Source organism: Uloborus diversus, chromosome 2 (assembly GCF_026930045.1).
Source record: "Uloborus diversus isolate 005 chromosome 2, Udiv.v.3.1, whole genome shotgun sequence".
Taxonomy (NCBI): Eukaryota; Metazoa; Arthropoda; class Arachnida; order Araneae; family Uloboridae; genus Uloborus; species Uloborus diversus.
In genome coordinates this window covers 187,567,230-187,582,454 of record NC_072732.1, presented here as the reverse complement: position 1 = coordinate 187,582,454, position 15,225 = coordinate 187,567,230, and positions in this window count along the sequence as shown.

Here is a 15,225-nt window from a genome sequence, read left to right as displayed (position 1 = left end):
TATCCATTATTTTCAAATATACAGGTGAACCAAATGGCCTTCTAATTTTGTACTACGGGCAAAGCCGTGCGGGTATCACTAGTAGTAATTAAAATCTCTACTAGTAATAAAGCTGAAAGTCCGTCTGGATGTCTTTCTGGATATCTGTCGGGATCTCTGTGACGCGCATAGTGCCTAGACCGTTCGACCGATTTTCATGAAATTTAGTACAAAATTAATTTGTAGCATGGGGGTGTGCACCTCGAAGCGATTTTTCGAAAATCGATTTTATTCTTTTTATATTCCAATTTTAGGAACATTTTACCGAGCAAATTATCACAACGTGGACAAATAAATTACGGAATTCTCATAACGTGGGACCATAACATGGGCAAGCAAATGAATATAGCAAATTGGCGAGAAATTCATCATCCATTATGTGTAAATATACAGACGAACCGAATAACCTTTTAATTTTTCTACTACAGGCAAAGCCGTGCGGGTACCTCTAGTTATAAATACAAGTCGTTTAAAAAGGTTACTTTTAAAAGCAATACGTTCGTCAGTGGTAACTTTCTTTTTACTGGAGGAAAAAAAAAATAATTCGACAAAATGCACTGGTTATTACTTCTTCGTGATTTCATCCAATTGATAACATTTTTATTTTTATTATTATTTTTTCCCTATTTCTTAGTAAAAGACACAAGGACATAAACTCGTGCTGACATACAAAAGCCCAACGGCACTATCTTACTAAACCTAAAAGGGCACCTCGTGAAGATATAATTGGGATTGGGTTTTAAAAGATTATAAATCAGATGGGAAAGTTTTTTTTTTTTTTTTTTTTAAGGAGCGAAAAATTCGCATTTAGAGTTTTATTGTAAGTATGTGAAGTAGAAAATCTTTTACTGTTTTTTTCTTTTTTATTTGCTTTTCGCTCTTTCTCCGAAAATAGTGCAAATAACTTCTTTGGTCACGAAAGACTGTCAGAATTAGACAAAGAATAGACGGAAAACAGCATGTCCGCTGAAAAAAGAAAACAGACTTTGTTTGTAATGGGGTCGTTTCCAAAACTTTAAAAATATTTTTTTCTGAAAGAGCATGCTTAAAAACATAGGATCTGACCATTTTTTTAAATAATTTGTTTACGTTTAATACTTTTAAAAAACTACTTAAGTCGGTGCACTTTCATTGTTTATTCCTTCTGCCGATGACATCGCAAATGATGAAATGCTATTCAGTGTTGCCATTCACAGAACAAAATATTTAATTCGCATCTTTACTCACGTGTCACGTGTATTGGCCACGATATGGTTAATAGCAAGCGAAGAGCGCAATTTTAATTCGCTTCTTGACTATCATAACGTGGAAACGCGATAGAAAGATGCGCCAAAGAGCATCATTTGTGACGTCATCAAAACCACGCCTTGTTTGAAAAATCGGACATTTAGAAAAATTAAATAAAAATAAATGCTGGGAAAATGAAAGTATTTTCTGGGTCCATGTTTTTTCTTTTGCTTATTCTACCAATTTCAGTAACAAAAAGTACTACTTTTGACTGAAGGAAACAACCCATTGTTAAAACTCGAACCCGCAACGTAAAAAAAATGAGTAAAAACAAGAACAATAATAATTTTTTAGGAAACAGATTTTTTAAAAAATACTAACCACTTTTCGCAATGCACTCAAAGGAACAAAATAACTTTTCTGGGTCAGAAAGGACAATTTATGTATTCCTGTAGTTTTCAAAAATTCCAAGAAAATGACACCACAAACGAAGAAAAGTGCGCTCAAGTCATTTCAAACCAAACTTTGCCATTAAGACAAATATGCATGTTTCAACACTCAACTTTATGGTTGAAAGCTAATTAATGGTAAAACATTCTCTACATGACGTGAGCCGCACTTTTCTTCGTTTGTAAAGAGTTTTTCTTGGAATAATTGAAAACACAGGAATACTTAAATTGTCCTATCTGATCCAGAAAAGTTTTTTTGTTCTTTTGAGTGCATTATGAAAAGTTCTCAGTATTTTTTAAAAAATTCTGTTATTTTAAAGTTTTTCGTTTTCAAACTTTTTTTTTAGAATTTATTTTTTGGCTTTAAGTTCTACCTTAAGATTAAACAAATCATTTAGTGAAATTTCGAAGTTTCTAAGTAGTCTAGTTGCTGAGATATTGGTATAGATGCGGATAAAAACCCTAAGAAAGCAACGACAGTGAATAAATTTCATGCTTTCTCCAGAGAAGCCATGATTCAAAATTTTCATTATGATGACTGTTGTAAGACAACAAATTTTTGTAATAATGGTTTAATATTTAATCATTTAATGCGGAAGTTACATGAAATTTACTTGTTTTCCATCCTAACCAAAATAAAAATTTTATTTTAGAATTTAATTTTTTTAGTGTTAAGTTTTTCCTTAAGATTAAACATCATTTAGGGAAACATCAAAGTCTCTACCTGGTCTAGTAGCGAAGATCTAAGCAAAAGCAGGTCTCAGAGGTTTCGGGTCAAACATGGCAAGTATAATAAAAGTGCTTGAAAAAGGAAAGAAAGAAACATGATTTAAAAAAAATATTGCACGCACCTAGATGTGAACATAGATTTTTCATTTTATTCATACATATTATATTTACCGGGACGCATTTTCGGTGTTGCTTCTCTGTAAAATATTTCCTTCGAAACAAAATACTTCATATTAATTTCTGATTTTATTTTCCCTTTTACCCCGTGTGTGGAGATAAGAATGGATTTGAGCATCAATAAAAAGTAATTTTAAGATAATAATAACATTATTCAACTTCTTGATTTTGTTAAAAAATAAATACCCGTTAATTTTATTCATTTTTATCGAAATTATTTAAAGCCACACACAGTAACTTTTTACATTGTATTTCTCCCCCCCCCCCCAAAAAAAAATATTTTGTCCGGTTTTAAACTTCATTATTTTAAGGTGTTTTCACTTAAATGTTTCTTCTCATAGTTATTAGTAAAATCTAGACGCAGTTTCACTTTCGTATTAACTTGAATTACCTGGTCTTTAAATTGGATATGAGATAACAAGAATGATTACCATGGTAACCTGAGGGACACATGGAAAGATGAAGGTTGTCACAAAGGTGTTTAATATCAAATTTTTGCTGTTAAGCAAATAAAAAATTGGGATGATCTTTCTTAAAAATATTCCCTATCTTTTGATGTATTACATTATTCTGGAAAGGAAAAAAAAAAATTACAACAGCGAAAGAGTCGTTTTTGAGCAATCACGATTGCTTATTGTTCTCATTTGACCGTTTTTGGTGTCCGTGCCTTTTTCAACTTGGACCAGAAGCCTTTGCAGCACCGCCGCCCACCGTCCTCTGCTGGCGGCGCGGCGCGGCTGCTCCGGTTTTGAGCTATCCGATCTCCTGGTCGGAGGCGTCCATGTCCTACACACACGCACGTTCACACACATACACACACACGACTTCACACACATACACACACACGACTTCACACACATACACACACACGACTTCACACACATACACTCACACACGCCTACGTGCATACACACAGGTCTACGCACACACACAACTATGCACAAGTAACCGCCCAGGAGGAGAGGCAGACTTGGGGGGGGGGGGACAGGAGCCGTTTCTAGAAACAATAACTCCAATGAGTAGGGTCCTGTCTCAGTTCGTGATTGCGAAAAACATAATTTGAATTCAAAATTTCAGAATTCAAATTATTTTTTTGAGCAATCACGATTGCTTATTGTTCTCATTTGACCATTTTTGGTGTCCGTGCCTTTTTCAACTTGAACCAGAAGAATCTGCAGCACCACCGCCCAACGTCCTCTGCTGGCGGCGGCGCGGCGCGGCTGCTCCGGTTTTGAGCTATCCGCTTCTCCTGGTCGGAGGCGGCCATGTCCTACACACACGCACGTTTACACACATACACACACACGACTTCACACACATACACTCACACACGCCTACGTGCATACACACAGGTCTACGCACACACACAACTATGCACAAGTAACCGCCCAGGAGGAGAGGCAGATTGGGGGGGGGGGGACAGGAGCCGTTTCTAGAAACAATAACTCCAATGAGTAGGGTCCTGTCTCAGTTCGTGATTGCGAAAAACATAATTTGAATTCAAAATTTCAGAATTCAAATTAATTTTTTTTTTTTTGAGCAATCACGATTGCTTATTGTTCTCATTTGACCGTCTTTGGTGTCCGTGCCTTTTTCAACCCCCACCGTCACCTGCAGGCGCGACTCCGTCCCCCGGTAGCCGCTCCTAGTCCGTGGCGTCCACGTCCCACACACATACACGCTCATACACATACGCACTCACACACATACACACACGCGCCTTTGCACACATACAAATGCCAACGTGCATATACACAGGTCTACGCACACACAAAATCCCACACATACACAACTAGTACACACGTCTCCGTTCAAAAGGAGAGGTAGGCTTGGAGGGACAGGAGCCGTGTCTAGAAACAAGTGAGTAGGGTAGTAACCAATGAGTAGGGTCCTGTCGCAACTTGTGATTGCGAAAAACATAATTTGAATTCAAAATTTCAGAATTCAAATTAATTTTCTTTTTTTTTTGCTTCCACTCCTTTACTTGACTAACGTTTTCTACATGAAGTCTCGAGAAAGAAGGCAAGCCATTTCAGAAAACATTGGGATTCTCACAAAGTGCGATCTACCACTCAAGTAGTCGAATTATTCTATAGATGGCGCCACTTAAATATTTTGCTCTTGTAATGTAATTTAGACGGAGCTATCTATGGATTACTTGAGTGGTAGTCCGCCCATTAAGAGAATGACGAAAGTTTTTTCAACATTGGTTCCCATACAATCTTGAAACTAGTATGTTGTGGCCATCACGAAACTTTCTTCTATATTTTTCTTTTTTTTTCTGATCCCTCCTCATGCTTGACGAGGAAGCAATATTCCCAACAAAAACAAAATTACGCATGCAAAAACTTTACGACCATCCCAATGTCTGAATTATTGCAAAAGGAAAGCAAAGAGCGAAAATTGAAAGTTATTTTAAAAGCCTTGCTTAAATTAATTATAAATACTTTATTTGTTAACAAACATAAGATGGCAACAGTTAAAAATTTTAAATCATTGAGATAATATTTCCGATCATTTCCATACAATTACTAGTATGTTGTGGCCATCACGAAACTTTCTTCTATATTTTTCTTTTTTTTTCTGATCCCTCCCCATGCTTGACGAGGAAGCAATATTCCTACCAAAAACAAAATTACACATGCAAAAACTTGACGACCATCCCAATGTCTGAATTATTGTAAAAACAAAACAAAGAGCGAAAATTGAAAGTTACTTTAAAAGCCTTACTTGAATTAATTACAAATATTTTATTTATTAACAAACATAAGATGGCAACAGTTAAAAATTTTAAATCATTGAGATAATATTTCCGATCATTTCCATACAAGTAAAATCACGAGAAATACGCAGACGACAATCTATTACGATTTATCTTTCTTATTGTTGCATTAATAAAACTATTTTTATTCGCAAAAAAAAAAAAAAAAAAAAAAAAAAATCAACACCTCTTGGAGCGATTGGAGTCAAAATTGAACCAAAGCCTGTTTACGTATGGATTCACATATATTCCAAATTTCCACCAGAACGTAGCATTACTTCTTGAGATAGGGCACTCACAATAGAAAAAAAGAACGGGTGATTGCGCTACCCCCCTTTTTACTTTCTTCTATATCTAAGATATAGAAGAAAGTATTGGATTCGTGCAAATTTTCGAATTTCGAATTTTGACGGATTCGAACGTTTTGAGGTGTGCTGAGTCCATTTCGACCATTTTTACTTTCTTCTATATCTAATATATAGAAGAAAGTATTGGATTCGTGCAAATTTTCGAATTTCGAATTTTGACGGATTCGAACGTTTTGAGGTGTGCTGAGTCCATTTCGACCATTTTTGGAAAATGTCTGTCTGTCTGTGTGTGTGTATGTATGTATGTGTGTGTGTGTGTGTGTGTGTATGTATGTGTGTCACGTCTGTGTGTGACCAGTTTTTTGTGGCCGCTCTACAACAAAAACTACCGCATGAAATCGAACGAAATTTAGTACACATATGTGCCCCTATGTGAACTTGTGCCCATTAGTTTTTGCCGCGAATTCCTCCAAGGGGGGTGGAGCAATGGGACGTTTTTCGAGTTACGCGTGCTTGCTATTCCTCAGGAAGTTACTGGCGGAATCAAACAAAATTTGGTCCATATGTTGGTATTAACAGGAACAGGTGCTGATTCAATTTTGGTGTCAATAACTCAAACGGGGGTTGAGCTGTAGAACGTTTTTTGTCGTCAATTGTGACTGCTGTATCTCAAGAAATAATGAACGGAATGAAAGAAAAATTTATCGGCAAGTAGCCCTTAGTGGGTATAAGAACTGATTTTATTTTTGTGTCAACAGCTAAAAGGGGGGTAGCGCAATCACCCGTTCTTTTTTTTCATTTTGAGTGCCCTATCTCAAGAAGTAATGCTACGTTCTGGTTGAAATTTGGAATATATGTGAATCCATATGTAAACAGGCTTTGGTTCTATTTTGACGCCGATCGCTCCAAGAGGTGTTGATTTTTTTTTTTTTTTTTTTTTTTTTTTTTTGCGAATAAAAATATTTTTATTAATGCAACAATAAGAAAGATAAATCGTAATAGATTGTTGTCTGCGTATTTCTCGTGATTTTAATTGTATGGAAATGATAGGAAATATTATCTCAATGATTTAAAATTTTGAACTGTTGCCATCTTATGTTTGTTAACAAATAAAATATTTGTAATTCATTCAAGCAAGGCTTTTAAAATAACTTTCAATTTTCGCTCTTTGCTTTGCTTTTGCAATAATTCAGACATTGGGATAGTCGTCAAGTTTTTGCATGTGTCATTTTGTTTTTATTGGGAATATTGCTTCCTCGTCAAGCATGGGGAGGGATCAGAAAAAAAAAGAAAAATATAGAAGAAAGTTTCGTGATGGCCACAACATACTAGTATATATTTTTGGAAAATGTCTGTCTGTCTGTGTGTGTATGTGTGTATGTGTGTGTGTGTGTATGTGTGTCACGTCTGTGTGTGACCAGTTTTTTGTGGCCGCTCTACAACAAAAACTACCGCATGAAATCGAACGACATTTAGTACACATATGTGCCCCTATGTGAACTTGTGCCCATTAGTTTTTGGCGCGAATTCCTCCAGGGGGGGGGGGAGCAATGGGACGTTTTTCGAGTTACGCGTGCTTGCTATTCCTCAGGAAGTAACTGACGGAATCAAACAAAATTTGGTCCATATGTTGGTATTAACAGGAACAGGTGCTGATTCAATTTTGGTGTCAATAACTCAAAACGGGGGTTGAGCTATAGAACGTTTTTTGTCGTCCATTGTGACTGCTGTATCTCAAGAAATAATGAACGGAATGAAAGAAAAATTTATCGGCAAGTAGCCCTTAGTGGGTATAAAAACTGATTTTATTTTTGTGTCAACAGCTAAAAAGGGGGGTAGCGCAATCGCCCGTTCTTTTTTTCCATTTTGAGTGCCCTATCTCAAGAAGTAATGCTACGTTCTGGTTGAAATTTGGAATATATGTGAATCCATATGTAAACAGGCTTTGGTTCAATTTTGACGCCGATCGCTTCAAGAGGTGTTGATTTTTTTTTTTTTTTTTTTTTTTGCGAATAAAAATATTTTTATTAATGCAACAATAAGAAAGATAAATCGTAATAGATTGTCGTCTGCGTATTTCTCGTGATTTTAATTGTATGGAAATGATAGGAAATATTATCTCAATGATTTAAAATTTTTAACTGTTGCCATCTTATGTTTGTTAACAAATAAAATATTTGTAATTAATTCAAGCAAGGCTTTTAAAATAACTTTCAATTTTCGCTCTTTGCTTTGCTTTTGCAATAATTCAGACATTGGGATAGTCGTCAAGTTTTTGCATGTGTAATTTTGTTTTTGTTGGGAATATTGCTTCCTCGTCAAGCATGGGGAGGGATCAGAAAAAGAAAAATATAGAAGAAAGTTTCGTGATGGCCACAACATACTAGTTAGCTGTTGACACCAAAATAAAATCAGCTCTTATACCCACTAAGGGTTACTTGTCAAAAAATTTTTGTTTGATTCCGTTCGTTATTTCTTGAGATACAGCAGTCACAATCGACGACAAAAAACGTTCTATAACTCAACCCCCTTTTGAGCTATTGACACCAAAATTGAATCAGCACCTGCTCCTGTTAAGGGCAACATATGGACCAAATTTTGTTTGATTCCGCCAGTTACTTCCTGAGGAATAGCAAGCACGCGTAACTCAAAAAACGTCCCATTGCTCCACCCCCCCTTGGAGAAATTCGCGCCAAAAACCAATGGGCACAAGTTCACATAGGGGCACATATGTGTACCAAATTTCGTTCAATTTCATGCGGTAGTTTTTGCTGTAGAGCGGCCACAAAAAACTGGTCACACACAGACGTGACACACACACACACATACACACACACATACATACACACACATACATACACACACACATACACACACACATACATACACACACACATACATACACACACACAGACAGACAGACATTTTCCAAAAATAGTCGAAATGGACTCAGCACACCTCAGAACGTTCGAATCCGTCAAAATTCGAAATTCGAAAATTTGCACGAATCCAATACTTTCTTCTATGTATTAGATATAGAAGAAAGTAAAAATCACGAGAAATACGCAGATGACAATCTATTACGATTTGTCTTTCTTATTGTTGCATTAATAAAGCTATTTTTATTCAAAAAAAAAAAAAAAAATCAACACCTCTTGGAGCGATTGGCGTCAAAATTGAACCAAAGCCTGTTTACATATGGATTCACATATATTCTAAATTTCAACCAGAGCGTAGCATTACTTCTTGTGATAGGACACTCACAATGGAAAAAAAGAACGGGCAATTGCGCTACCCGCTTTTTAGCTGTTGACACCAAAATAAAATCAGCTTTTATACCCACTAAGGGCTACTTGCCGATAAATTTTTCTTTCATTCCGTTCATTATTTCTTGAGATACAGCAGTCACAATTGACGACAAAAAACGTTCTATAAGTCAACCCCCGTTTGAGTTATTGACACCAAAATTGAATCAGCACCTGTTCCTGTTAATGGCAACATATGGACCGAATTTTGTTTGATTCCGCCAGTTACTTCCTGAGGAATAGCAAGCACGCGTAACTCAAAAAACGTCCCATTGCTCCACCCCCCTTGGAGGAATTCGCGCCAAAAACCAATGGGCACAAGGTCACATAGGGGCACATATGTGTACCAAATTTCGTTCGATTTCATGCGGCAGTTTTTGCCGTAGAGCGGCCACAAAGAACTGGTCACACACAGACGTGACACACATACACACACACACACACACATACACACAGACAGACAGACATTTTCCAAAAATAGTCGAAATGGACTCAGCACACCTCAAAACGTTCGAATCCGTCAAAATTCGAAATTCGAAAATTTGCACGAATCCAATACTTTCTTCAATATATTAGATAGAAAGTAAAAAGGTAGCGTGAAAATTTTAAGGCATAAGAATATCGTAATAAAAGTTTTAAATACATTTATTAAAACATTTTGAAAAATAAAGATTTATTGGTAGGTTCCTACCTCGGAGAAGTTTTTACCAGCCATTTCCTTCTTCCTACAATTCCTTTTGAGGTGCTTTTCCGGCTCAGATGAAAGGCTTTTTATTCGAAAGGCTTTTGCAACGGCAACTCGCTTCCAAGCTTCGTTCTTCTCATTTCTTTTTTTTTTTTAAGTCCTTTCCCTTTTTTATAAACATTTTGAAAAAAAGAAAAACCTCTAGTGAAATTTGAATCCTATGTAATGTATGTTTTTGAGTGCTAAAATTAGCTCACTTAGTAGCACAAAGTGTGTGTATGGGAGGGTATTATCGCCACTAGTTCTCAAAAGTAGAAGGGCCATTCCATCGAAAATGGAAAATTGTCCCGCACGTGTCAGTTAATCTAGTTCATCAAAAATAATAATTTAAGAAAGTAATTAACAAAATTTTGTTACTCTAGAAATCATAAATGTATGCATGAGTTCTTAAGAGGAGATTCTGTTATTATTTTTTTTAAGTCAAATGTATTAGCTGTCACATACGGTACAAAATAGCTGCTTTAACATGAAATGGCTCAGTAAGATAAGCAACACAATGTAGCTAAAACTAGATAAAAAACGCGCTTTGGACAATACACTAATAATTAAAAAAATGTGTGTGTGGGGGGGGGGGTGCTCGAAATCACCTTCGAGTGTTAGAAGCAACACTTCTTAAATGAATAGCTTTTTTCGACATTTCTTTACACACTCATAAGTATAGTTAACGTTGAAAATTTTACTTTCAAATGTGTAGAATGGTGATATTTTTATTAGAGGTTGTAGTCTAAAATTGCATAAAACTGTACGAAACGAATATAAAGAACAAAAATACATTATAATAGTGCCTTAGAGTGATTGAAAAAAATGCTTTTTAAGTTCTTACGCTCTTAGTTTGTCACGAGCCAATACAAAACAGTATTTTAATGTTCGTTTTTCACTAGAAGGCACTTCGTCCCGCCTACTCGAATGAGTTCCATTTTATGCGGGGGTGATCGTTAAGCAATGCACGCGCTTACCAGACAACCAGGAGGACCAGAGACAACCAGAACGAGACAATCAGACAGCCTTAACTTGGGCGTGCATTTTAATGTGCAAAAAGTCTTAAGTGTCCTTTACATTACATGCTTCACTTGTCTGATGTCATTTTAGTTTTTCTTATATTTTAAAAACTGCTGTTTTTACTACAAAATGCTATGATCCGAATATACCTTCTGCCAAAAACAGCAAAATTGAATCAACGGATACCACGTGGCGAAGGAGGAGTCAAGTGCCTTCTCGTGGAAAATGAACAATACACAGGTTCATTTTCCAAATATCGACGATTCAACATGGTTCAATTGCTTAATATCGCCAAATTGAAACCATATTCAAAAAATCGTTTTTTTCCCCCCGCCAACTTAAAGATATATGGTCTAGTTGGTGACAAAAAGCTTGGTGACAAATTGCCAAGTGGTCACCAAATCTTACGTCACTTAAATCTGCATTGAATTGCACTTATTTGCCCCAAAAAGCGGATAAAAGACCCGTTTTGGAACATTTGAATGCAACCAAAAAGTGAGGTGCGCAACTAGATCACACTAGCCTACAAGTCAAATTTCAACGTTCTACGACGTACTTTTTTTTAATTCTGCGACATACATATGCACATACGCAAATACGCACATACGTACATACAGACGTTACGAGAAAACTCGTTGTAATTTACTCGGGAATCGTCAAAATGGTTATTTCGCATGTCTATACGTTCTTAGGCACTTATCCACGTGTGGTCAAATCTAAAAAAAAAAAAAAAAACCTCAGGAGTCATCAAAATAAAAACCACTCAACATTCATTCGGAGTAAGTAAAATGAAAATGTAGGCCGAAATTTGAGGGAGGGTGGGGACTTCAGAGATTACTTCCTTTACAATGTAAAAGGAAGTAAAAATGCGTTATTTTATCCTCCTTAAATGATTGGATCTTGGACGATGGATAAACATAGAATAATAAAGGAAACGCGAAGCAACACGCAACGCAAAATGATCTGGGGTTGTAAACGAACAAAAAACGACACCACTGCCGAAGGAAGAAATCGAAAACGTGAAATAAGATCGCAATAGAACAGCCAATTTCATTCCTGTTGCCTTCGAGAATGTTAAAGTGGTCGAGGAAACTCGAAGCCTTTTCCATTACGAGTAGTTCTTTTCTGGGTTTCCAGTTTTAATAAGAGTTTGTGGCAAAGAATCACAATGTATAAAATTGCTGTTGTATGAACAGAAAAGCAAGCCCTTCAAAGTGATGACCATATGAAAAATAAAACAGCTTATGATTAATGAATGAATAAGTGGAATCCTCATTTAAATAATAGCCGATGAGGAAGTAACCCGCGTGTTTCAACAATGAAACTCGCGCCACGGTATGATAATTTGATTATATGTTTTGGAATTGTTTGACAACAGCTTTATTGTGACAAGGCTGAACTCGATCCGACGACTTAACAGTTTTACTGGTAAGACTGTCAATTTAGGAAAACGAAGGAACCAAAACAATTCGCAAGTCCAATAAATTTTAGGGAGCACTGCAGCCACTCTGTAATGACGGATGAAAAAGGTAAACAAATGCCGAACTTAGAACTTGCTTTGAAGATTAGTGAATGACAGTAATTTATCATAGTGTTTGTAGGAAGCTTTCTTTTCAATTGTTCTGAAATAACATTACACTATAAACTATCTGAAGCCTGTAGTTTTCCCCAAAGAAAACACGTGGAATGGAATGTTTTATCTTTTTCGGCAGCATTGTAAATCACAGCAAGGTAGCGTATTCGAGCTCTAAAGATGCGAATATACGCTATCTACTGGAGTTCAGGGTTAATCCACTGGTGTTAGGGTTAAAATTTCAACTATCAAAAGATCATCAAACAGGCAATTGCTTCATTCTAATGTAGAAACAATTTTCATCCGTGACAGGCAACTTTCTAGTAGCATAAGAAAACATTGAAAAAAAAAAAAAAAAACTTTTTTGAAGAAATCACTCAGAAACGGTAAAATTCTCAATTATTTCTTATTTCAGGCTCGTTGCGCGACTGGAAAATATCATTTGGTTTCCATATTTTTTTAACTAGAAAATCGCCCGTCAAGACATGACGGGAGAAAATTACTTCTACATTTGAAAAACGGAGCAACCAACATCACCTCTGCCATAAATGCCCTACTCGAAGACTTGCACGGCAATGGAAAATCCTGCATGCTGCAATGGATACCGGCACACGTGAATATTGAAGGAATGAGTGTGCGGATTCCTTGGCAAAAGAAGGCAGAAACATTGGCAAACCTTGCACTACCATCACGCTAGCAGACTCAAATGCTGTCGCAAAAAATAGACTTCTGCCACATACCTTTAAGAAGCCCCTCATCACCGACTTTGATTGCCCCAGAATCCTAACATCTACAATTGCAAGATTAAGAACAAACCACTATAAAGGGATGAAAATTCTTCCCGACAAAACGAGAACTTATATTCCCTGCAAGAACTGCACCGATGCCCAACTGACTCCGGATCACATTCTTGAGTGCCCGGCCCTTATCCCACATGTTCTGCAGCTGGTTATGGTATCACTGGCTTCAGAACTTCGAGAGGTTCTCTACAGCACAGATGCGTTGCATCTAGCGGACGCGGTCTTAAAGACACATGGAGCCATTTAATTGTCCATGGACACGACAAAAAAAAAAAAAAAAAAAAAGTGAAGCAGTTGTCTGTTTGGTGATATTTTTATTGTTTAAATTTTAACCTTGACTGCAATGAATTAACCCTAAAATCCAGTAGATAGCGTTCATTGTTGACTCGACGTTAAATCCCGGTTATCACAAGTTTGCCATTTCAACTGCGTTTGCGCGCGGACTTAGCTGATTTGAAAAATCTTGCTAAAATTAATTAAACATTTTAAATTTGTTAATAAATATGTGATGGCAACAGATAAAAATTAGAAATCACAAAGCTTTCTCTGATTTAGTTTTTAGGTCTCGGTAATAATTGCGTTTTGAGTCTTAATTATTAATGGATTCGGATTCTGATTTTTCTATCAAAGGCCCTTTCCAGAGTCAAATTTTCAACCTCAGAAGAGCGTACTAGAATTTCAGCATCACTTCTAATACAAAGCCGAACCATCAACCTAAATAAAAATGTGTAATACTGCTGTTTACGCCTAACATAAAATATCTGCAAAAGACAGACATCTGTACTCATATTCCGATCATTTTTGAAGTACACAACGTGTTTTACGTTTACGTTAAGTAAATATTTTCAAACCAATAAGTATTGAAGTGTCATTTTTCCCTTTACATTATAAAGATTATCAGGTATTCATATCCGTAGTTTCATATAATATATCACGAAATCGCTGTGAAAATCTTCTAATCGCGTTCATCAATTTGTTGGGACTCTAGCTCAATCTAAATATAAACAAGCAACACAAAATCTTAAAACAGAAAGCCCAAAAAGCTAAGTCCGCGCGCAAGCGCAGTTGAAATGGCAAATTTGTGATAACCGGGATTTAACGTCTACTTCATTGTTGGTCATTTTTACGTTTCTTCATTCTCCTAAAATGACAGTCTTACCAGTATAACAGTTAAGTTAGTGGATCTAGTCCATCTCTGTCACAATAAAGCATTTATTGTGACAGAGTGCTTGTCAGATTTATTGTGCATGTCAAACATCATCAAAAAATATTATCAAATGATCATGCCGTGGCAAGAGTTTCATTGTTGATGACGTCAGCGTTACTCAATCATTCGCTATTGTATATATGAGGAATTTTTGCTTTTTTTTTTTTTCAAGTCTTCACTAATCAAAACTTTTCCGTGGCGTAGCTGCGCGAAATTGAAATTAAAAGGTATGAGTTAGGTTTATCCATGGCAACGGAGTAGGAGGGAAATGACCGGCTCAAACTCTGAAACCGGGAATTTTAGAGCATTCGACACCGACTCCGGTTCTTTTTCACTAAAATCAGTCTGACTACGCAAGTACTGGCACAGTTGTGGACTTTGCGGGAAAATTACCGACTCCGACTCTGAAATTTATAATACTGAACCTTCGACTCCTCACTCCAACTCTTTTATCCGAATATCAGCCCGACTCCAACTCCACAGCCCTGGATATATTCAAGTTAGGTCAAATGATGCTCGGAAGTATTTATTTTATTTTCCGTTTGTGCAATGTTTTTGTTATGTGTTGTAGTTAATGTTTATTTCATTTTAAAGTTATTTCTTTTATTAATTGAGTCTAAAAGGCAACATTTTCAAGGAGAAAGTTTCCTTAAAACGAAAATTAACGAGCTGATGTGTGCATAACATGACTTCCTTTTACTCCAATTTAATGTCATTTCCCCAAAACTGGCAATTTTTTAATGTTATTCAATAGCTTACTCTCTCAATATCACCAATAGTGGCCAAAAGGAAATCAGATTAAAAAAAAAAAAAACCAAAGCAAAAGACTGGCGATATATCGTCAAGTGTCCGCCAAATTATAACACCATTTGAGTTTGCATCGAAATTAACAATGATTTCCCCCCA